Source organism: Equus przewalskii, chromosome 7 (genome assembly GCF_037783145.1).
Source record: "Equus przewalskii isolate Varuska chromosome 7, EquPr2, whole genome shotgun sequence".
NCBI classification, from domain to species: Eukaryota; Metazoa; Chordata; class Mammalia; order Perissodactyla; family Equidae; genus Equus; species Equus przewalskii.
Genome location: NC_091837.1, coordinates 38,419,833 through 38,445,224, shown reverse-complemented (window position 1 = coordinate 38,445,224; position 25,392 = coordinate 38,419,833). Strand labels below are relative to the sequence as shown.

The following is a 25,392-nucleotide window of genomic DNA, read 5'->3' as shown; positions in this document are numbered from 1 at the left end:
TGCAGGGCACAGAGCAGATCACAGTTTCTTTACTTTGTCTGTCACTGGGCCTCACTATTTTAGAGAAGAAGAGCACACAGAATAGGCAAAGGGAGGCAGAAATGAAAACTGCAGTCACACTCATCTGTGTCCCTGCCCCCACTCCAATCCTTAGGAAGAGGAATGCTTGTTAGATTGGGCCTCTTTCATCCCCTGTAGGGCCCTCGCTTCCTCCCATCCATGTGCCGGGTGAGCCAAGAGGTCCCCATGTCCCGAGAAGGCACTGGTGGTGCCCTGCGGAATGAAGGCAGGCATGCTGGTCCCAGACATAGTAGCTGCTGTGCTGCCATCCTCAGATGTGGACTGGAGGCCCATCAGCAGTGATTACCAGAAAGCTATCTTCCCCATGTTTGGAGGACAGCTGACGGTATTACCTAGCAACAAAAAGAGCTGGAATCAGTTGGGGAGAAGAAGCGGGATGAGTGTTATTAATCAAGCTGAGATGATGCATTGTGGTTTAAAAATGGAAAAGGAAGGGACAGATTAAATATTGACATTTACTGTATTCCAACTGTGGTAGCTTTTGGCTTGTCTGACACAAACGCATCTATTCACTGAAAGGGGAAATAAAATCTTCATCTAACTTCTGCTTCGAGGGACTTCAGTTAAAAAAAAAAGAGAGAGCTTAATATGATTCATTTCCAGCCTGGCCTCAGTTGAGAAGCTTAGTTACCGAAGTCTGTAAAAGCTTATTTCTTAATGAGTTCATAATGCAGTGTGCCCACTGAAACAAATTCTGTCTTAAGGACTTCTCTCAAATCTATGTCTGAGCTTCACAAAACCAGTAAAGTGTGTCTTCTCTTATACAACGTGTTGACAATATGCATATACTATAGAAAAATATGCATTTAAACAAATGACATTTATAGTGGGAACTTGAAGAAAATGCATAACCTGTAAGAAGTTTAGGTGTCCCCCCACTGCCTCCCAGGATATAGGCTTTATCAATGAATTGTTAAATGATTGTTAAACAAGTCTTATAAAATAGTAATTTGTAACTGTTTATCTTCTCTGTACATGTTGTCCTTCAAGGACACTTTTTCTTGATACAATAGTGAGCCTAATGGGCTAACATTCAGTTTAAGGTACAACCCAACCCTGTTTACCTCAACCCTAGTGCCATTGGCCTTCTGGCATGGCAGTTAGGATGGCTCTTAAGATCTTATTTGACATTGAGGAGAGATTTCCAAGTTCATCAGATTTTCACAGTGCATAAAATCATTGTCTGAGAAAATGACCTCTGAATGTAAATGTGTGGAACTACTCAGAAGGGCTTAGGTGGTAGGATTCTTGGAAAAAGTATTAAAATTCCAATCTACATCCATAAATATAGAGTTTCATTATAGAAGTGAAATCAGAAATCATTTGTGGGGCCGACCCTGTGGCTGAGTGGTTAAGTTTGCATGCTCCGCTTCAGCAACCCAGGGCTTCACTGGTTTGGATCCTGGGCACAGACCTAGCACCACTCGTCAGGCCATGATGAGGCAGCATCCCACATAGCAGAGCCGGAAGGACCTACAACTAGAATATACAGCTATGTACTGGGGGGCTTTGGGGAGAAGAAGAAGAAGAAAAAAAAGAAGATTGGCAACAGATAATAGCTCAGGTGTCAATCTTTAAAAAAAAAGAATTGCCTAGGAAGATTAAAAAAAAAAAGAAAGAAATCATTTGGTCTAATGGCCTTGGTTTGTAAATTTGGAAACGGTTTCAATTCCAGTGTCAAAAGGTGAATGTGGATGGTAGAAGGAGTAGCTGGAATTGAGAAAGGAATTCAACCTAAATCTCTTTTGTTCTTTAGGTGACAAATCTCAGAGCTTGAAATTCTACTGACAAATGAAATTCTAAATGTTTCTCCTCTGTTTCTCTAAGCCTGCCTTCAGTCAACAAATGTTTTCTATTCATCAGCCTAAGAAACAGCTTTGGTGCTGTCACTTGCAGTGAGTCCATTTATTTATCTTTTAGAGAAAATAAAAGGGTATTTTTTTTCTCCTTTCCTGAAGTATGAGATGGTGTTCTTGAAAGGGGATTGTTAGTAAGAATGTGGCCTAGTAAAAAGGAAAGAAATACGTCAAGGATTCTTAAATCTTCCCTTAGCTGCTTCTCAGAATTGGGTCAGTAACCTTCAGAGTAGCTAAGATGTGTCAGGAATAGGTTAATAAAATTACAAATTCTAGAACAAAAAGAGACCTCTAAGGTCATCGGGCCCAGCCTCCTGTATTTAGGCAATTAAGTTATTAATTTTGTACTGAGATGACAGCTGAAACTCAGAGGAATTATATGTCCCACCTAGATCATGTAGAAAAATCGTAGCACTGTTATTTTACAAAATTAAGCAAGCTTGAAGATTTTCATTCATCTCCTAACTCAGACAGTTTGCCTTTTCCTTCAGCTGCCAGCCTCTTTGTGGAATATTTTTTCCCATTGATTTTTCCTCCCTCCTCGCCCTTTAAGGTCCCTCTTTTAATTCTGTAACAAATCCCAGGCTCTCTTGGCTGTCCTGCCACCCCTCTGGCCTCCTCTTCTTGGCCTGAAGGAGATTTGGCTGTGTCTGGAGGAACAGGAAGAGTTATTATGCAGAGGACAGGCACCAGCTGTTCTGCATCAGTACCAATGAGAACACAGGAGGAAATGAGCACCAGTGGCAGCTTTGAAGATTTAGGTTAAGCATAAGGAATTGAATCCTAAGTTGTGATGACTGGCAGGAATTGGAGTAGATTGTTAAGGAAGATTGTGGAATCTGCTTCTCTCGAAAAACAAAACACTTACCTTAAAAATAAGGCAACCTCACTGCCCAGGATGATTTTAGTGAGATCTTGCTTACAATCATGGGGTGAGCCAGGTGGCTCTGCCCCCATCCTCCCTCTTGATTCTACTAAAACATTTTCAGGGGATGAGAATTCCACAGTCAGTAGCACAGTCTATTGCTTAACAAGTCTTTTGTTGAAGATATTAATACCATCTTTTCATCTGACCTAAATCTTTCCTGTGGAAGTTAAGCCATGTTCCCAGTGGAGATGAAGAGAAGTGGAAATCAGAATTCATCCTTTAAAGTATCTAGTTAAATTTAGAGTGTTTAGAGTTAAGGAGACTCAAGAATCGACACTGAACTGGGTTGCACCATTCAATAGTTTCAGAGAGAAGGACTTCACAGAAATTTGACTCTTGGTTTTGGTATTTGAGTCAAGGTCTCCCGTAGTTGAGGTTCACAAAGGGATTGGGAGATGGGAGGAAAAGGGTGTGAATTAAAGGTTTGTGGCAATTACCGCCAAACCACTGCATTAACGTAAGCCAAAATTAAAACCACGTAGTATAAAATGTCATACTCACACATGTATTTGCTTCAGCAAATCTGAAGGTGCTTGGCCCTGCAACTGGCACCTCAGTGGATTTGAAGATAGATAACCAAGCAGTACAAGGATTAGAACCCCCTCATTAATAATCTTTTAAAATTGTGTTTTTATTAGTTTAACAAAACATAAAAAATGTGCATGTATTCAGGGAATGCAGTAAGATGAATTAATGAGTTTTAAAGCTATAATCTTCAGTTAATTAGTAATTTCCATCCAGACTGTTGCCCGACTCATAATGAGCATTCAGTCTAAATAAAGTTTAGACTGCTTAGTTATTGGGAATTTTATTTAGCTTTTTATTATAGCTTAGAAAAGGGTTCTTACACCATTTTTAAAAGGGTGACTGTTGTACATTTTGAGCCTTTCTTAATTATTACTATTTTTCAAAACAGTTCACTAAGCCCTGTAAGAAGGCACAAGTGGCTTTCGTGTCATAATATCAGATCAAAACACATTTGGGGGGCCTTAATTTTCTTGTATCTGACAAAGGTCCCCCCTTTTGAGAAGAAAGAAGGATGACTTCTAAAAACCAAAACTATGGTGAGAAGGAATATTTTGTCAATGGGGAGGGGGCAAGAAAAGTCCTTTCAACTGTCACCATGGGAGGAAGCCCAGATGAGAATGACATTGAAGAAATCCTTCTGACCACACACCTTCCCCAACTGTGGAAAACCTCCACGATCTCCTTCCTTTTTCACTCTTATCTCTCCTTCCAATATTATTCTTGGGACAAACAGCCAGGTCTCCATTCTTCTAACAATAAGACATCACCATTGTCTCATTTCCTTTCCAACCTATTTCCAATTCCCATCTACAATGAATTACCTTCATGATTCACAGGGAATTTTGGTTTCCCATTTAGAAGCACATATCTGGTGTAGAGATGTTGTCCAAGACTCTGAAATTTGGAAATGTTAAGAATAACTTGAAACTGTTTCTTTATGGAGGGTTGTTGGATCTTTTAAAAAAATATTAAACTAACTTGATAGAGTCACTGTATATACAATCTTAGCAGCTATTTGGGTTGGGCTGGCCCTAACCAAGCACAGGAATAGCACCTCTGTTTATTTTCCCACCTTTGGCACATTTGAGGTGTTGTCTCCTGATTGTGTTCTCCAGGACTCCTCCTGCTCTTTGAGGTGATGTAGGTGATGTCAGAGTGTAGAAGTGCATCTCTCGCTCTCTCTCTCGTTGCAGAATGATGTCCAGTCTCAGATGTTCTTTCATGTTGTGCACACATAATACTACCCATATAGTGCCTTTTTGGGGAAGACTTTGCCTTGGCAACGTGTTCTCCTGCCCCTTCCCTCCTGTGGGAGGGAAGCATTATTCCCAACTCTTTGGTGAGAGGAGATAAGATTGGTGAAAGTTTTGCTGTCCCTTGTAGGTGTTCATGAACCCATGTGAAGTTTGACATTCAGTTGCTGACTCCCAGAACAAAAGTCCAGTCTTTTTAACTGAATAAAGGCAGATGCCAGAAGCCTCATCAGTAACAACAGGGAAAATTTAAAGAAGCCTTAATCATTTCTGTAAATGCTTCGGTAAGATAATATGCTACTACATGAATGTATATTGTTGACAGTAACCACAGAGACAGGAAACAAGTTATGAGACCATGGTACCCATAATTTCTGAGGCCATAGAACAGGCCATCAAAAATAGATGGTGTAGCAAATTTAGAATTGTTTTTTAGAATGGAGAAGAAACCACTGGCAATCTACTACATTTCCAAATACTACAACTATTAAGGTAGCTTGAAGTGGGCTTCAAGCCCCACCTGCCCACCCCCCTCACTCGTTCTCACTGACAGGGTGAAATGGGGGGAAACCCAGAGGTTCCAGATTTACAGCCACTGGAGAGGCAGTTTTGGAGGGGCACAGGCGGGATGGGAAGGTCTCTGTGCAGCCCAGGGTGTGTGAAAGCAATTGCAGGAGGAAAGTGCTGAGACTGTCATTGTTAGAGGACGACTGGGGGTGAGGAGCAGAGTGGGAAGCTTACTTTTCCTCCCATACCTGCTAACATGATTTCAGCAAAAACCCTGACTTTTCCATCTTCAATCTTAAACAGGTAGAATGGCTAAGTATTAATATTAATGAGCATAATAACAATAATAAAACTGGCAGCAGCATGAAATGAATGTGGTCTCCTGCAGTAGAAATATTTACCCGATGTGTCCTGCCAGTTGAGAGATTTTGGCATTAAACCTAGACATTACCTCATCCTCCTGGGCAGACAGCCGATTTCGATGCTAAGCAAGTCTGCAGAAGTGAAGAGCTGAATACCTGCCTGATTAGCTGCATAGCCCCAGACCATGGTTGGAAGTGATTTCCTTGAGCGTGTCTGTCTGTCTGGGTCTCACCCTTAGTTCCTTTCTTTCTTTCTCCAGCCCTCCACAGGGTTGTCATTGTCTATTTTCAAATTGTGCTGATTTTTTTTTTTTTATGTTGAAGGGCACATTGTGAAAAGGTCTGCCAACCAGGTGGGCAGGTATTAATATAAATAGAGACCTGAACAGTTAGAATTAAGAGGAGGAAAAGTGAAGTGCCTTTGTGTGTGTGTGTGCGTGTGTGCGTGCACACACACATATGCACACAAACATCCCCATGCTCTCAGGCACACACACCCCTCTTTCTTTGTAAGAATCAGGGACAGGTGAATGAAACAGATTTTTTATTTTGTTTTGGTTTGTTTTAATTTATGGTAAGTACAAGGGGCATTCTACAATGAAGGAAGTTTTATTTCAAGATTTTTAGCAAATAAAATAATACTTTGAAACATTTGAAATTGTACCAAAAATGTGTTTTTGATATTTCTAACCTAAGAAAACATAACACTTAAAATCCTTTTATTTACTGGCCTCACACATCTTGGAAATTAGTATATGGATACAGTGTAGAAGTTCTGGATAAGCACAATAGAAAATCTAGGTTAGAAAGTAAAATCTTTGGGTGATATTGAAAATGTTGAGAAGGCTTTGAATTATCACTAAAGTAGCAAATATTCATTCCATAAATTTTCCAGATAGGGTATGGAAAACCACTCCATCTGCTCCTAGGACCAGCTTGCCTTATGTTTTCTTTAGCTCTTGACTCAAATTTCCATATCATATAGGTTTTGTGCTATTACTACTGAGTGGCTTAGTTTTGTCAATTGGGGTCACATCTTCTAAAATTCCTTCATAGAGCTAAACAGCCTCTTTGTTGTCCCTGATTGTTAACCAGCTCTAGGACTGTATCAAGGTACATTTTATTACAAATTTTTTTCTCTGCAATACTCTTATTTGGGTTTAAGTTGTACTAATTCCTTTATACACCCACAATTGAATGCTGATTATTGACCTGTGGATTACCAAAGTTTTACATGTGAAGTTCATTCTAGCCACCAAGTTTTTTAAAAAAAAATTTTTTTAAGGTATGCTTTTTCTTTTTAGTCAGGAAGATTGGCCCTGCTGCCAATCTTCCTCTTTTTTTTTCCTCCCCAAAGCCCCAGTACATAGTTGTATATCTTAGTTGTATATCCTTTTAGTTCTTTTATGTGGGATGCCGCCCCAGCATGACCTGATGAGAGGTGTGTAAGTCCATGCCCAGGATCTGAACAGTGAATCCAGGCTGCTGAGGCGGAGCATGTGAACTTACCCACTACACTGCTGGACCAGCCCCTATTAAAAAAAATTTAATACTGTAAGTACTAAGCTCATAGGTATACAGTATGGCTATTCAGTAAATTCTTAATTATTTATTGACCCTTTACAGAAGAAATAATATATAGGCTAAAAAATAAAGTAGCTTCCTGTTGGTGGTAGAATGAGCCAAGCTCTGTAGCTCTCCTTCTCATATACTCTCAGCCAGCTTGGGCCGTGACTGCCCCAAATCCACAGGTTTGACACCAAACAATGACTGCCCACTGGGAGGATTGGGCCAAGGCTATGAAGGTGATCTGCATATGAAGGTCTTCTCAGTGCTTTGGGGTGAATTTTGACTTTTCCCCAGCATCCTCAGAGAACTCAGCTATCTGAGAATCATGCCTGGACTGTGTAGTCATCCATGGAGCAGCCCCACGTCCACAGGCTGAGATTGGTTCTCATCAGACAACTCGTCATGAGCTGTTTGGGGGAGTGGATTCCTTTCTGTCTTGTAGGACTTTATGTCCAGATGGTTGTTGTAGGTCAGTGGATGCAGCAATATTTGCTGTAATAGAAAGAATTTGGAGGAGGAAGAGCTTAAGAATGAAGGGTAACAGCAGAGTTTGTTGTTTATGTCAGGATTATTAACATGAACATGAGGTACTGATGATGTTACATGGAATTTTAAGTTTTGACTGTGTGTGAATTCTGTCTCTATTGGTTTATCTATCTAAAATGGCCACTGTCAACTGATAATATGTGATAAAATGTTTACAATTTATATACCCGAAAGTAGAGATTGATACTAAGAGTATTTATTTTTTAACTTATTTTACCCCATGATTTTTTCCCTCAGTTACATGGAAGATAGCCCCAAATACTATTGTAAGTGATATTGAAAAAATGCAGCACTTTGTGCCCCAGCAATATTTCTATTCTCTGTAGCCTCTGAAAATTCTTTTCTACAGATAGTTGGCAGTCGGCCACTGTTTCCAACAGGCAACATGTTTCCCACCATCAGGTACCAGAACAAATAGTGGTATCCATGAGGTTCCCACTCCTAAGTAAAAATATCTTAAAGACTCTAAATGGGAATTGAGACTTTTTTTAATCTTTTGGATTTTTCTACTTTAAATATCAGAAAAGGGAAACAAATATGAAAAGGAAAGAGGAAAAAGAATCAAAAGAGGTTTCCTTGGTAGGAAAGAGACCTATGAATTCAGTTTAAAGCAGCTCTGTATAAAATAGAACAATTGCAGGTATGGAAAATATGAGCATAGGCTTACTAGAGAAGGCCAAAACAAGCAAAGAATATGTATTTTGAATGAGGCCCATACTGAAGTGAATTTTGTTTTATTCTGGGAGGGCATCATAGGCTATAGATCAAGCAGAAGATGAGAAAGGCAAGACCATGGCTTTAAAGAAGAATATCCATTGTCTCTCAGTGAACGGTTGCATACTCAAAGATAAATAAGTAATATAGAATACACACTTTTTCTTCTGGAAGAGGCAGGAGTATGTTAGGTTTTCTGGCTGTTAGTTAATAATCCCATGCCAACATTCCTGCAAAGATGCCCCCATTACTTACCAATGCTGTTTCTGATGGATTCTGTTGTGGGAATATGTATCCTTCATAAAAGGTGCCATTCTTCCCACAAGAGGACCTGAGTAGGCTATGGTGGGGTGGGCAGAGAGGGTGGCTTGGAGACGGGAGAACTGGCTTTAGATTCCAACTCTGCCACATGGCTTGGACAAGTCACTTAATCCCTATCTCACAGGATTGTCATGATGGCCCATAGCATAAGCTCTATCACATTGTGAGAACTCCAAGATAGGGTGGTTGCTTTGAATAAAGAAATGTAATAATATCTCTTAATTCCCTTAGATGGTGGGAGCTAGTCACCCATAACCTACGTGTTTCAGTTGGCTTCTACCAACAAAAAGGAGATTTTTTTTTAGGTTAGTCCCACTAATAATCAATGGGAAAAATTATAGTTGTTCTCTGACCTTTAAACACTTTTCGTCAAAACATTTAAAACTCTTTTATTATCAGTTATAAATGTATAGGGAAATGACAAATAATAGTAAAACTAATGTTTATTTAGCATACTGTAATTTAAACATTAGGGACATTGAGAATTAAAGTGTTTTATTTCTTGGTAAAACTTATCAAGAATAATTTGAACAGTACTTACTGTCTTCTTGTTTTATAACTTCTGATACAGAGCAAGCATTTTTCCTGTGCTTTGATGAATTGTCATACTCCTTTCTTAGTTTGGTTCAGCTTCCAACATTTTATCCTTTGTGTTTTCAATGTTGTGAAATATCTGAGAGTTCCTTTCATGTGAATTTTTTTTACTGGCATCATTTCTTCTTGGACAGCTTCATCCTTCTTGTCACAACCACTTTCCTCCTATATGTCAATAGGCTCAGCTTCATGGAGTTTCTCTGGGCAGCAGCAAAGTCAGCCATTCCCACTCTCAGCTATTTCTTCTCTACCTCCATTTATGGTAGATTCAAATTTTACTTCCAGCAATAGCACTTCTCGTTTCTTTTTATCTTTGTTGGCTGGTTCCCTCTTCTGACTACCCATCTTTGTAAAGTGTCATGTATGTGTACCCCTGGGAGACAGGGCACAACGACACTCTTTGCTGTCTGTGTGTGAATAACAGCTGCGTGGTGACCAATCGCCAGCAGATTTTGAAGTGATGCGATTGGTCACTGATCATGATGCTCATCTGTTATTTACATAGGAATTTGTGGACTTGAAGAGCTAGCTGTAGAGTTTGTACTTTATGCAATTACTCACAGTTAATATACTCTGATAACTGAAATTTGAAGTGTGTTGTTTGGGATGGTGTTATTTAAGTAAACTATAGTAACTGTCATTTTTTCATATCTGAACTGTGTAAAGAAAGGATAGTCTGTATACAGTTAGATCTTGAACACAACAGGTGATATGTTTTCATAGGACTCAGAACCCATGATTTCTAGTTAAAACTGCCTCAGTAATCATTTGGAAGTCTTTCTGCAGGTCACTCAGCCTCTTTGGGTCTCAGTTTTCTCTCCTATAAAAGGCTGGATGACCTTTACAAACCTCTTCCAGCTCTAAAACTGTTTGATTCTATGGTGTGGGGGCATACCATAAAGAGAGTTCCAGAGAAAGTCATAAAGATGATTAAAGGGTTGAAAAAGGAGACATCTGAGGAAGGGTTAAGACAACTGGGTTAGCTTTCGTGATGTATGGTGACTGGTTTCAGCACCTGGTGAGTTCAACCCAGAGCCTGGTAAATGATCCTCCGTCTCCACTACAGAAAGTGGGAGCTAAGAGGCTTAACCTAAAGAACGAGGGAAATGTAGTTTAAGCAATTATAGGATTATAATCCTGTAATATCCTATATATCCTATAATATCCTGTGATTAATCCTACGTGGCATGTATGAGGAGTAAGAGAAAAACTGTGAAAAAAAACAAGGAAGAGGTGTGGAGGTGGTGCTGCTGAAGTGGTCTTTTCATCTACTTGGAAAAAATGGAGTTAAACCCAGGCCTTCCAAATAAAAGCTAAAACACTAAGGTTAGGGAAATGGAAATAATTTTTGGGAGCAAGATCCTTTGAGCCTAGCTTGGGTTATCCATGGAAATTGTCAGTCTAGCATCGCTTGTATCTTTACAAACAGGATCTGTGAGAAATGGTCCAAGTGCAGCCTGAGGAAGGAAGAGGAGTAAACTGGCCAAGCTTGGAAGGCTTCTTCTCCACTGTGCTTTTTAGTCCTGTTTCTGAAAAGGGAAAGGAAAATATTCTTAAAAATAATCACACAGGTATCAGTTCACTAGAAAATGGACGTGTTCTTTGACAATTATGGATAGAGAAAATATCATGAATTCTGTGATCTTCTTCTGATGATCACAGAATTTCCCTAGAGGACTTTGAAATTTGGGGGTGAGAAAGAGTGGTTGGTTTTGACCCACTGATATGAAAGGCTCACAGTGTCACTATATCTGCTACAATATCACCCAGCTGCATTTATCTTTTGGATGTGCTGGGTTGGGAAGTATTGGCCCTCAAGAGTAAAAATCTCTAAACCTAAAACAAAGAAATGACCTTAGCCTCTATTTTGTTTGCTTGCCTTAAACCCCCAAAATCAGACTGTATCAGAAACCACCTCAGAAATCTATTTTTATTGTCATTGGCACTGGAGAAAGATGCTTCAGGGACTGCAAAGAGGTAAAACATCTGGAGCATACATTATTGTGACTGCTTATGTATTTAGTTGAAGACATTTCTTCGGCATTGAAATTACGTTTATAACAAGGAGTACTTGTACTGCTTATCACTAAAGTTCTTTTTAATTCTCTTATAGCAGTCAATATATTTTTCTAAGATAGGTTGGAAGACAAACTGTAGTGTTTTGTTTTTAAATGTAATTTCCCTCCTGTTTTTTTGATGGTTGTCTCTTGCATTGTGCTTCCAGGATGGACATAGGCATAATAAGGTAATGTGGCCATATTTTGGCTTTGCCATTTTTTTAACCCTCCAGCTACGCACCTTTAGTGGCATGAAGTACCTGACTAAAATTAGAAATATCCTCCAGAGTCACAATACGTGCTTCATCTTTTTAGATCCCTGTATAGTTAATAGCCACTTAATCCATGGCCTTGTTTCCTGTGGACAACTTTTTAAGAAAATATTCTGAAATAGGAATATCCTAATTGGTTTTATAAGGCATTTACCATGAATTTCTTGAGTGGAGAAGGTTGGATGCTCACAATTTTAGTGCTGGATTCCTTTCAAATGTTGATTTTTTTTGAATGTGTATTATGTCCCTAAGAGATTTACTGCTTTTGTTGTTCACATGCTAGATTTCCGCTTCCTTAGATTCATTGACTTATTTTATGTGGTTCCTAGTTCCAGTGTTAAATTGCCTTGATCATTTCTTCTTGGAGAGCCTTAGGAAACCAACGACTACTACATTTAACTTGAGCAAATTGGAGATTGATTTTTCCTAGTATTCTGCCCCTCCCACATCTAGTAATCATAACTGCATTCATCTTTAATTTAATTTTAAATTTTCCATCTATTTTTTGGGGGTGATTAGGTTCAAATACTGTCCTGGGTATTATTAGTCAAATTCCCATTGGTTGTAATATTTTGGGGTGTCACATTTTGCTTAAAAATAAATTTGGCAATGTAGATTATTTGCCACAAACCAAAAAAGTAAAATTCTTCTGGCTTATTTTATACATTACCTTGGGGGAAAAATCCTGTCTTCTCTCACTGCCTTTTGGAATTCAGAGATTGTGCTCTCAAATATCAGATGATGAGTGTAGTGACTCCTATTTGACTACAGACACTAGTTGCCCAGCAGCACTTCCTTTAAACTAGTAAGGGCCCAAACCACCCAGAGGGGCCTACTCAGCACCAGAACAGGATCTTACACATTTTGTAAGCTCAGTAAATGTTTATGGTTTGATTAACAAGTCATCTCAGTCTACCCTACACTACATTTTGTTTTTTTCCTTGATAACCCTACCCTGTGGTCACAGAGCTTGGTCCTGAAGGGGTTGCTGTGTCTGGTCAGTCCTCACTGTAATCTCTCCACCATTCCTGCCTTTAGGGTTGTATTCAGCCTAGTACTGGTTTCTGGAATCTGACTTGTCAAATGCTTCAGAAAGCATTTAGACAGCAGTAGATAAGTTACATTTTCCACATTACCACTGTGAACTAAACACAAGAAGTTTTTGTGGGTGAGCAACTTTTTTCTTCATGAACATTTTTTGCTATACTTAGATAGTTAAGTAGTTAAATTATATGCTTCTTTCCCTTCTTTCATCGGGGAAAATTCAAACTTCAGGAGCTTTGCATGTTTCTTGGGAGGGTGTACCCATCAGTTGATGGGGAGCTCATGGGTCATCACACACTTCCACCTCTCACCTTTCTTGCTCCTCAGTTCATGGTGTCTTAGTTTTCTGTGAGCTTCAAGAGCTTTTGAGTTTTCTTGCCATGTAGAAATGTCAGGGCGCTAAGCCTTGGTGATATGTTGGGCTTTGATTTCACTGGAGCATGTTAAAAATTATTTATAAAACACCTGTCAAACCAAGGTAAGAGTAAAAAGTGGATCCTAACCTGGCACATGTTAGCCTATCCTTTTAAGTTTGCAAGATACAAGAAAGTTTAGAAGTGCAGTTGATGAAGACTGAGTCAAAATTGGAATTTGGAGAAATTGCATACAAACAGGTTGAGAATTCCGAGCAGAAAGTAATGAAGTCTTTTTCAGCTATAAGGCTCATAGCATATCATTATGCATAAATGCAGGCAACTGGGCTGATGAAAAGAGGATGATTCAAACAGTCTCAGACAGAGGTATGTGTCTCTTCCCTTACTCTGTTTAACATTCCACCACTTTCTAAATGGGAAGATGGAGAGATTGGAAATTGCTATTGTTGTATTTCATTTGTAGTGTGTTGCATATATTGACTCTTACATTTACTTCTAGTAAACTGTATATCATTCTCATTCCATAAATATGGACCCACCTGTTTTCAAAGAATCCATGATACCTTTGGAGTGCTCAAATCCTGGGTTGAATCCTGACCTGCTCCAGGACTGGGTATGTGACCTTGAAAGAGTTAACTTAATTTCTTTCAACCTCAGTTTCCTTACCTGTACAATGAAATAATAAACCAATTTCATGGAATTGCTGTGGGAATTAAATGAATGCAAATAAGTTACCTAGCACAGTGTCTAATATATAACAGATACCCAACAAATATTAATTCAGTTTCCTTCTTCCTTCTCTCCCTTTATAACATTCAGAATTAAATAATCCATTCTTGTATAATTAAACAGATATCTGAGTCATGAGGGCCTAGCTGATGGATGAACCAAGATTCTGGGGCTCAAAATAGCGACTGACCAAATAATGATATGCCTATAAGATCAGTTCCTGGGGTGCTGCTTGTTAATTGTCTTAAGACTCTATTTCAGGTTCAGTGTTTGTGTCTATGTGTTGTGTCTATTTGAAGAAGCTGTCAGTCCATTTGATAGTCTAAATTCTACCTTGAGTAGCTGTGTCTCAGAGCTCATCCCAAAATCAGATTTAACCAGTGTAGACTGATGATCTAAGCACACTCATAAGCCCTGAGGTGAAACCCAGGCCCATGTTGCTGCCGCAGCCTCTTCCACTGTCCCAGTGGGTAGGTGAGACCTCCAGGTTCAATGTCTCTGCTCAAATCTCCCTCATGTCACTGTTTATAGATGAGCAGGATGAAAAGGGTCTTTCAAGCAGCAGAATTTAACGTTGCTCTCTGCTGTAATTAAAGGGTGCTGTTAGCGAAAACCTCGCCAACTCTACACCGTTGTTTTTCTCCCATGACCACTGTGGGCTAAGCACCCACTGAGTGGGCGGGCAACTTTTCTCTTCATGGATATTTTTGCTGTATTTGAATAGGAAGTAATTAAATTACCTGAGTATTACGGGGTCACCTATTGCTAGAGAAAGAATGTAAGTAGTGGAAAACAGTGTAAATAGTCTTCTGTTCTGGAGACGGCTCAGAGAGCATACCTGCCTTGTGCAGAACACTGGCAACACACTCTTCTATTTCACGAGAGCTTACCTCTGTAATTATTTCTGTTTTAAATAAACCAAAATCCTTGGTGAGCTGCCTGAGGGCATGAGTGAAAGAAAGATGGGTAGTTTTGACTTTGCTTTTTGTAGAGCTTCCAAATATATAGCAAAGGACAAGAGACAACAGGGTTCCATTTCGGTCCTAGAAGTGGTGGTTGCTCTTGTATTTCAGTTTGAATGTAACTATGAAAGCTAACTTTGTCCTAAAAACCTTGTGGTTATGGGACAATTGTCTTAAAAAAAACCTGAAAGCACAAAGAATCCCAGATAAATAAATAAACTTTAAATTTTCAGACAAATCAAGCCGTTGATCAGACATTTAGGCAAATTTTCCGGAAAGTACAGATGCCTCTACTGCTAATGTGCAACATTAATGGAAGCCCCCCTCAGGTTTTTACTAACCTCTTGAAGAAATCTCAGTTGACTTACAAATTCCTATGTTTAATTCTCATCATTTAACAATGGTTTCTCTTTGTTTCACCTTTTTTAGGACCTAAAAAAATAATCAGACAATGATATAAGATCTCTAGGGCTAAAAACACTTCTAAATTGTATTTAGATCACTATGCGTGAGATATTTGCATTTTTGGGGGGCATGTTTCTTCAGCAAGCTGAAATGTTTTGATTTTGAAAAGTCTCCCTGTGTGAGAAAAAAGAAAATTGTGAGTCTTGGACCTATATCAAGATTTATTTACATCTCTTCCTTCTTCCCTGCCCCAAAATTGAAGGTAGAACAATGAAGATGTTACAGATACATGTTACAATAACAAAGTTCTAATAAAATTGAATCTTTATAGCAGCCCCTGTAGCAGTAAAATCATGAATAATCTCTTTCAGTGATCTGAAGAAGATCTCATTTTTTACAGAAAGTTTTAGACTTCTGTGCTGCCAGGGGCATTCCCATCTTTGTTTACTTATCACCTTGGTCTCATGTGATGCTGATCCAGTGAGCACCTGTCTCTTCTTCCTGTGAGGCTGCAGTTGAGGGTGTGATTTGTGTAGAAATCTGAGGATGCAGACAGAACCCTGTCTCTCTATGACAGCAAGACACATGCTTTCATAGTTAGGCTCTTTATTGTTTGGGTGGCATTCTAAATTCCACTTATTCCTAAAAACCAACAGAACAGCACTTCACATTGACGCTGTTTTTGATTCAGGGATCAGTATTTCAGGGCATCAATGTATTTTAACCCCAAAAAGGTTTACAAACTGTGGATGAGGTTATATAAAATGACTTTGCATTTGTTATTCCAGAATGTGGCAACTCACTGGGAGAAAAAGCTCTTGGCAATGCTGCTGAATGGTGCCTTCTATGAAAGAAAGCAGGCTGGCATCAGCCTGTGCTCTTTAGGCAGCTGGCATCCCTTTTAAAACAATGGCTTCTTGCAAGCAAACATTCGTAATGTTTGCGTGAGGTATTAAGAAACATCACTGTCCAGTGGACACTTATGTTCCCACCACCCAGTTGAACCAAAGAATGTTACCCTTATCTTCCATGTCTCATGTATGCCTACTCTGAGCTCACCCTACTCTGAGCTTCCTCTCTTTTCAGAAGTTACCACTACCCAGAATTTGTGGTTATCATTTCTTCACTTTTCTTTATAGATTTCCTCGTATGTATGTGTTTCTAAACAATTAATTTGTTTCGTTTTATATATTTTTAAACTTTATGAGGAATCATAATATCTGTATTCTTCTGCAGCTTGCTTTATTTTTCAACGTGTTTATGACATCCGCCCATATTGCTGCATGTGTAGTAATCTACTGTGTAAATGTGCCACAAGGTGAATATATGCATTCTCCCTTAGATAGATATTTGAGTTGCGTAAATATTTGGTTAGTGCAGACTGTACTGGCATAAATTTCCTTGTTCAGGTCTTTTGGTGCAGATGTACAAGAGATTCACTAGTACATCTGCCTTTGAATGATATTGCCAGATCATGGGATATGTACATCTTCAATTGTACTATAAAGACAAAGTGTTTTCCAAAGTGATTGTGCTAATTCACACTTCCACCAGCAGTGTTGAGTTCCTTCCTGTCCTCACCAACACTTGATATTGTGAGAATCTTGAATTTTTGTCAGACTGTTGAGTGTGAGATAACATCTCATTGAAGTTCTAATTTGGATCTACTTGATACACTTACGGGCTATTCTGATTTTTTTCTTTTGTGAATTGCCTCTTCAGGTTTTTTTGCCCATTTTCTCTTGGTTTGTCTGAGTCAAGATCTGTGAAGAGTCTGAGGTTCTACCCTACTTACAAAAGCTAATGATTTAGGCTGCCATTATTCTGGATGCAGGTAGAAGACATGAGACTCCTGGATTAGAGACAAAGGACCTTATTACTCACAGAATAACAAGCAGTATTAGCATCAGCATATTTGCATCAATTATCCTTGCCCCAAATCCTGCTGAGGTGCAGATGGGCCCAGGTGGATGCCTGCACATACAGTGGGTTGAATTAGATAAACCCTGAGTTTAGGAAATCAAAATCTTTTATAATGAGCGGTAAGCATGTCTGTCATTTGGTTTGGAGGGAAATATTGTCTTTGTTATACTGAAATAAACATGTCCTTTCCTCCAGAGAGAGAGACACTGTCTTTATCTTCCAAGGCTGTTTACTATCCAGATGTCCTTGAAATGATAATCCAGAACAAAGGACAGTCAGTGCCTGTGCTCACAAGATGTGCAGAACCACAAGAAACCCATGGAGAATTATCTTCCAATAATATCCACCTCTTGTTTCTATACCAAATTGGCTTCTGGCAGATTTTCCCACGAGTCTGCCATTGTATTGATCATGACAAAGGCTGAGACCAAATCCATTCAATTTGTTTCATACAGCGTTTAATTAAGGCTGTTATCAACAGAACTCCAACACAATGAGGCCAACAGAATTGACCTCAACCTTGACCCTCAGGGTTCCAGACCCAGCTAGCTGAAGAAATCTTATAAACCATCAAAGTCTGCCTGAGAAAGTCAAGCGGCTTTTCCTTACATTTCTCTGTTGACCTTTCCATTTGGCCCAGGCATTAATCTGGGTACAGCAGGATGGATCGATGATTTTACAGACTGCCTTGGCCCACAGGAGTCCAGGCAAGTCTGTCATCCATACCAACCCTGCCCAGTGAGTTTAGGCTGACCTCACTGCCTTCCAGAGCCAAGGACAGGTGACCAGATCAGGGACAAATTTTGTTCCACTTTTTCTAGTTGGATGACTCCCTTTGTAGGATGTCAGCTGTCTGCAGGATTCACGTAGATCAGTTACCCGTCTAAGAAGAACCCTGAGTAACCGAGGGTAGCTTCATTTTGGGGAGAGCCCCACAGTTGTCTGAGGGTTACTTGATCTACTGGTGGTGTTCCCTTAAACATTGTAATGTCTCTTATGACCACCACTAAGGTCACCATGTTTTTGGGAAGGTGGCAGGTGAATACGTGTCTTCTGCACAAGAATTACAGTCCTGGAGGCACGCATGGGACCCCTGGAAAGAAAGTTTTGTTACAGTTCTTGGGGCCCCACAGGTAGGGCAGTTTTTCTCTCTGGCTGTTTTTAAGGTCTGTATATAGGATAGTCTGTTCTTCTATGTCTAGACATGGATTTCTTTTTCTTTTTTCTGCCTCCTCCTCCTCTCCTCTCCTTCCCTGTCTATTATCCCCCTTCCCCCAGCCGCCTTCTGTATTTTGTGAGATTCCCAAATGTGTGGATTGGTGTCTGTCAGCAGTTCTGGAGAATTCCCAGCCATCACCTCTACAGATATTGTCTCTGCCTTGTTCTCTTTCTCCTCTTTTATGATTAGTTGTCTATGAATCCTTCTGACTCTATTCTCCATGTCACTTTATCTCTCTTTTGTACTTTCCATTTCTTTGTTTTTCTGTGTTACATTCTGGATAATTCCTTCCAGTCATTAGTACACATCCCAGCTGTCTAGTGTATTATTAAACACATCTGGTAAGTTTGTATTTAATTTATATTTTTCATTTTAGAAGTTTTATTTGGTTCTTTTTCAAATTGGATTGGTCATTTTTAAAAATTATCTTGCTCCTTATACAGAGTTTCCAGTCCCTTCTTTTAACATATTGAATGTACTCAATTTTATCTTCTGTATCTGATATTTTCCATATCTGAAGTCTTTGCAAGTTTCATTCAGCTTTCTATGCTTCTGCTCATTCTCACTCATGGTGCTTTATTTCTTGTTTGTTTTGTGATTTTTTTTTAAGTGTAAGCTTATATTTCTTAGAACTATATCTATGGGAATTCCTGAGACCTGAGTTGAAGGTGGGTCTCTCCAGAACTACATGCACGTGGATCTACCAGATGTCTTGGAGCTCTCTCAGCTTTTGACCATTTTCTGTTAATTGGCTTGAGTGTTTTTGACTCACCCAGAAAAAACCTGTCTAAGGGAAAGCTTAGGGTTACAAATTCTCATGGGAGATTGTTTTCCCATGTACTCCAGACTAGTAATTTTCCTTGCAGGCCCCTGGAATAGGATGGGCACAGCAGATGCGTTTTTTAGTTCACAGTTACACTGAGGATATAATTCTCTGATCCAGGTCTGTCCAGCAGCAGTGTCCGTTGTTGGACCACCACAGTGGAAATGCCCTAGCTTTTGTCTTCCGTCTGCTGTTCTGCAAGAGCCATTAAAATGGAAACTCGGCTTCATTGCCTTGGCAAATATTTTGAAGGTGAAAACCTTCAGTGCTCACTGATTCCCTAAGTGACCACTTTCACTTAGCTTTTTGCTTCTGAGTGTTGCTTGCTTTCTTATTTCTGTTTTAAAGTTTGTTTATTTCATTTCATCCAGCACTTTAGTTTCCAGCATAGGATGAATCTGGGGATCTCATTCACTATATTGCCAGAAATGGAATTCATCTTCCTTGTAGTTCCAGAAACATTTGTAGTCAATGTGCTGTATTCTTCTTGGTGTGCCAGAGGGAGTCGGGGTCAGCGCTTCCCTGTCTGCCTCGGGTTTTCCTTCTTTTGATTAACTTCCTGAAGAGGGACTTGGCCTCTTCCAGAAAGACTTAACATCTTCCAAAAGTTAGCAGACATGAAAATTTCTACCATATCTCATATTATCTCTGGTAAATACCCTAAAAGTACTGATGGTTTGCCAGTTCATATTGATTTTTCCTTTTCATGAGCTCCAAGTTGTTCTAAGGATATTTTATAATCAATTACTGTTGTGCAAAGTAGATACTGTTACCTACAGAAGCTTGAAGTTTAAAAACATACCTGGAATTTACTAGGTAAAATGAAATGTGTACCTAGCTCTAGGTACACAAGTAATGCATACACGTGAAAAAGAGGGTAGAAGATATGTGTACATTTGAAAACAAAAAATAGTTCTGAACCAAAAAATAGTTCTGACCCTGTAATTTACCAGTTCTTTTTGAAAATACCCTTATTAGGAGCTTGGGCAATGAAATAAGTTACTAGTAATTCCTCAGAAGAATTCTTGAGGATGAGTCTGATTTTCTTAACTGTTTAGTTGGAGGCAGCTTACCAAGTCTGCTAAATACTGTCTTCCAGGATCACCAGAAAGTGGCCCAGTTGGCATTTTCTGATGAAGAGAAACATGAACCTAGAATAATAGTGGGGCATAGAAGAGTAACCATCACCTTAATAGCTTTAGTCTGATTTTTCCTAAACTGCATTTCCTGTATCTCTTATATTCTGTTTGCTGACGTATTAATAGGTGTCTCCTTGACAAAGGAAGCTTCACATTCAAACAAGGTGGGAGACACTGTGTACACACCCCCTCAGCTGCTCAAGAATGCCCCACAGGAAGTGTTTAGGAACAGCTATTCTTTAGGGTAGGTGACCCAGAGGAGGCAACTAAAAAAATACACTCACATACATCTTTACATGGGATTAAGAAGACAGGAATTTGTCAAAAAAATAGAGGGGATGTTGCTGTTGGAGAATGTGCACCCCACCCTTGGCCTCCTCCTGGCCCTGCCACTTATATTTCTCTTCTGAAAGACTCATCATTCACATTAGCCTGAAGTTTGAATGTCCTTAGAAGTCGGAAAGCCTATACAACTTTGCTTAATGTGGCAGTCTCCATACCTGTGTAACCATGGAATTCTGTTTCTAGAAAAAGACCCATTCTGTTAGCAACTTGCCGATTGTGTCTGTTCCATGGAGCTCAGTTTGAGAGGAGACATTGTTCTAATTGATGCTCTTGTTTTCAATTTCTGATGCTGCCTGGCATTATAAATTATGAGGACATTCGAACTTTGAATTTTCCGGGACATGGGTACTACAGATGAATTCCAGATGTGGGAAGAAAACTAATCAGAGTCAGCAATGTGCCTAACCCTGCCTAGGAGCTTTCACAGGTGTCCTCACTTAAGCCAAACTTGAGATAACCGTTCTGTTCTCTTCTCTGTCCTCCCCTCCAAGTATCCTTTTCTTATGCCATTTCATCTGCCATTAACAGATCAGTGCTCTCCAGGCAGAACCTGGACCCTTTCCCCACTGTGTGCTGCAATTTTAGATTCCAGCGCATCCACTTTATAAATATCAAGTGTGTGTGTTCTCTGAACGTCCTAAATGGAATTGTTCTCTGTCTTAACTGTGAATATTTGTTAGGAAAATTTGGTTGAGAAGATTATCCTCTTGTTAAGCGTATTTACATGATTAGACTATTCTGTAATTTGATACAGGTGTAAAAGTTGGCCTGTTGTGGAAGATATTCTACAGTCTTTAAGAGCTTTGGCTCTTGCTCTCATTAGAGATGGGATACAATAAAACAAACCAGGAGATTTCAAATTATGACAGAATGCCTTTAAAAATATCCTCTGTGAGTACCTGTGCTGGATATACTGCCAGAGGTATGAATTGGGAATTGATACCAAAGTCACAAGATTATGGCATCCTTTATCACTGTTTTATGATGAATGGTGTGAGGAGGAGCTTTAATTTGGAAGCCATCCTTGTCCCAGGGTCCATTGCCTTGAATACACCCCTAGGAGTCATCTGAGTTTACCCCAGCCCCATTGCTTATTTGCCCTGTGTTTTGGAATTTAAAACATATCTCAAACATGGGCGATACCTTAGGACAAAAATGAGAAATATGGAAAAAATTAAATTATAAACAGAAATAGTCATTACTGGAAGTATAATTTGAAATCTAGTCCCATCCGCGTTTTCTGTAAGGCTAGTGAGTGATCACCTCTGATGCTTCTTTGTTTCTGTGGCCAAGTTATTGAACTTGCAGTGTCCAGGTCTCCTGTCTGCAGGCTAGATAACAATACTAGTCCTTACTTTACAGGGCTATGGTGAAATAACTCATCTGAAGCTCTTAGTTAACTCCTCCTGGCTCTTAGAATGCACTCAGTAAATGTCACTTGTTGATTCTGGCTGCTTATACCATTTTTTCCCTGAAGCAGTGTAGTGAAACAGGAAGATATTTCTGATCTGATTCTTTTGGTTAAAGTAATAAATGCTTCAGTATTCCTGTCTAATCTACTTTTCAGCATTGGCTGTGCCAGGCTGAGTTCTCGCTCCCTGGATAAGCCGTGTAGTTCTCTGACCAGCTTGTTTGATAGCCTTGCTGTTATGTAGAACAAAAGGATCTCTGATGCCACTGCCCAGTCAGCCCTCTGAAATGGAACATTATCCATAAATGATTCTAGAAAATCTTTTACAACAGGCCAACTTTGTACATTTGTGTAGAATTATACTGTATCCTAATCATGTAAATGTGCTTAATGTCTTATTTTACATAGCTTATTTTCCCAGGTACTTGGAGAAGCCAGTCTTCATGTCTGTACTGGGTGGTCTTGAGAGCTTAATTCTGTTTAAAAAATTACTGTGCTTATGAGATGTGTTTTCTGAGATATAACTGACTGACTAAGCTTCGTATCATGGAACATGGCACCTACTAGAAATACTCAGCAGTCCTCATCTGCATCATTCAAATAGAAGCTTTCACACTGCACAAAGGGACCAGAGCGATGCGACATCAGCCACAAAAGCTATATCCTGAATGATTAGATTTGTCTTATTTACCTGGGCCAAAGGTATTTTTACTCCTTTAAATGAGCCCAAGTTCTTTAAAAACCTAGCAGTGAATCCTAGACTGATTTTGTTTTTGTTTTTGGAATTTTAGTAAGAAACTCATGATATTACCAACTCTTTTGTAAATAATGTTTTTATAGTGTTATCTTAAATGTATCAAGTATATAAGCTGGCATCTGTGGGTGGGAGTCCAAGGAGCAGAGCGGGGAGTAGTTGTTTATCTGTCCCACTTCCATCTTTCCTCCTCCGGCATTCTTACCAAGACCACATCATGCAGGGATTGCGGGAGGAATGCCGTGCCTGCGTGGCAAGGCCATAGGACCATTTGTGCTCTTTGAATCTCCATGTATTTATAGCTGACTCTTTTTGGTGCTTTCATGGTATCTGAGGCAGAATTCTGAGATGGTCCCCAATGTTCCTGCCTCTGGTTTACACACACTAGATAATATCCTCCCGAGTGAGAGTGGGAGCTGTGACTATTATAGGATAGTCACTCCTGTGATTAGGTTACATTATGTGTCACAGGTGAGGGATTTGGCAGATGTAATTAAGATCTCCAATCAGTTAATCAAAAGGGAGATTATCCTGGATGGGCCTGATCTAATCAGGTGATTCCTTAAAAGAGATAAGAAGCAGTAGCAGATGCCCTCCTGCTGGCATTGAAGAAGTGAGCTGTCATGTTGTGAGAGGAGTGGGCCACGTTGAAGGAAATGGGGACCTGAGTCCTACAACAGCGAGGAACTGAATTCTGTCACCCAACATGGATGAATGTGGAAGAGGATCCCAAGCTCCAGATAAGAGTGTAGTCTCTTGAGACCCTGCCATGCCATGCAGGACTTGCAACCTACAGAACTGTGAGCTAATCGGTGGGTGTTGTTTTCAGCCACTAAGTTCCTGGTGATTGGTTATGCAACAATGGAAAACTGGTCTACGTGGGTTCTTCAGAGTTGCCCACTGGGAACCTTCTGCTGCACTTTCCTTGGTATAGGCGATGCGTTTTCCTTCCCTGCCCATCCCCCCCCGCTATTTGGATAACCCCCTGCACACAGACTCTTTCCATTGGGATTCCGTCACTTTTCCACTTGGACTATTTGGGGAGCATTTGAACCGACTTCAGTGAGCTCTCCCTCATGATCCACATCCTTTGCTTTGGCAGACTCTAGGAAACCCCTCTGCCTCCATCTCATTCAGCAGGAGCAGCTGCTTTCCTTCACTGCCTCCAAAGCAGCAAGTCAGCATGTCTCTTTGGTCTCTGGACTTCTTGCAGGGGGACTCAGGCAGCAGTCTACTGAGCCCCTCTGACTTGTTTGAAACTTTTTGGATGGTCCCATGAACCTCTATCTGCCTTGGCCTGAAACGAAAGAGGGAGAAGCACCATTCACCCTGTCCCGGGCCAGGGGTCCTAGTGAGATACACAGCACAAACTCTCCAGAGAAGTTTCTCTTCACAGAGTTCTCTCCAACTTCAGGGCCTCCAGGTCAGTCTAGATCAGGTGCTCCTCTTCTTTCCCTTGGGATTGGGAATGAGCCTCAGAGTGCCAGAGAAAGCACCTTCTCAGTTGTTGCTGTGGCCCTTGTGTACTTCAGTGCAAGTAAGGGTTGAAGGGTCTTATAACTGTCTGGTGTCAGTTTATTTTTATTTTATGCTTTCCTTTGAAAATACATGCTTGATCTGTACCCTTGCTTTGACATATTATATTTATTGCATCTTAATGCTTCTTTCAAAACTTTCAATTTCACATCCTGTTATACCTGTTTAATTTTTTTCTAAAGAAAATCAATATATAGTTTCTTTATGTTTTAAAAAAATGAAGTTAAATAGAGGCATATCTTTTAATCTGGGGTTTTTAGGAAAAACATTAAGCAGAGTAGTTACTCTATTGTCTGGCAATAGAGTTTGATGAAGGCCAGCCCTAAGTTTCCCAGACATCTTATTTATTACTAGACAGGAAATTTACTGTCTGTATCAGTTAGCTAGTACCTAGTGATACTGTGTAACAAACTACTTGAAAACCTCACTGGCTTAAAACAATAACCATTTATTATTGCTCACTAACCACCTCCCCACTTGACTTTACTTCAAAACCTGCTCATTCTAGCAAAAGCCGTGACAATTAGATCACCTGCAATGACCTGTATGTATTATAGCTCCACCCAAAGTAGATGTTGCTTAATGCAGGTTCTCTGCAGTTGAAGCCCTACATTCTTCTCCAGGTCAGAACTAAACCCACGATTTTACTTACAGCTTCTGAAGCTTTAAGTGTGACTTGATCTTTTTGATCTTAAAAAGAATTAAAATGCCAATTAAGCTGGCTCATGTCACTATCTATCCCACCCCAGTTCTAAATTAAGGCTGCCCTAGTTAAAGCTGCTTATCCTCGCTGTGCCTGAGTGTTACAAGAGCTTAATTACAATTCCTGTGCTTGGTTTGTGAGTATGTGTGTGCCTTTGCACGGGGGCATGCTCACAAGCAGGCACAGACACACTGGTACTTAGGTACACTGAACTAGATTCATTTGGAAAACAGTGTTTGATGATGGAAAGAGAGTGGTTTGGGAATTGACAGATCTGCATTTTGAGCCCTGACTTATTATTTTTGTGATTTTCAGCTTAACATCCAAGAGTTTTAGTGTCTCCATCTGTAAAATAGAGATGCTAACATTAACTTTTTGTTTTGCTGGAAGAATGAAGAGCATAGCACAGCACTTGGCATACAGTAAGTGTTCAGTAG

General features: G+C 39.8%; 1 protein-coding gene and 1 long non-coding RNA gene across 47 annotated transcripts in view; one reads left to right on the top strand and one right to left on the bottom strand.

Annotated features, from left to right (window-relative positions):
• The window catches only part of LDLRAD4 (low density lipoprotein receptor class A domain containing 4), a 427,148-nt gene that overhangs the window by 285,717 nt on the left and 116,039 nt on the right, over positions 1-25,392 (top strand). The gene's annotated exons all lie outside the window — the stretch shown is intronic.
• On the bottom strand, positions 7,110-15,685 carry LOC139084801 (uncharacterized). The gene is made up of 5 exons (XR_011542554.1): positions 15,558-15,685; positions 15,039-15,129; positions 13,546-13,672; positions 9,207-10,788; positions 7,110-7,576 (listed from the first exon to the last, which is right to left on the bottom strand). It is a non-coding gene; the product is annotated as an uncharacterized lncRNA (long non-coding RNA).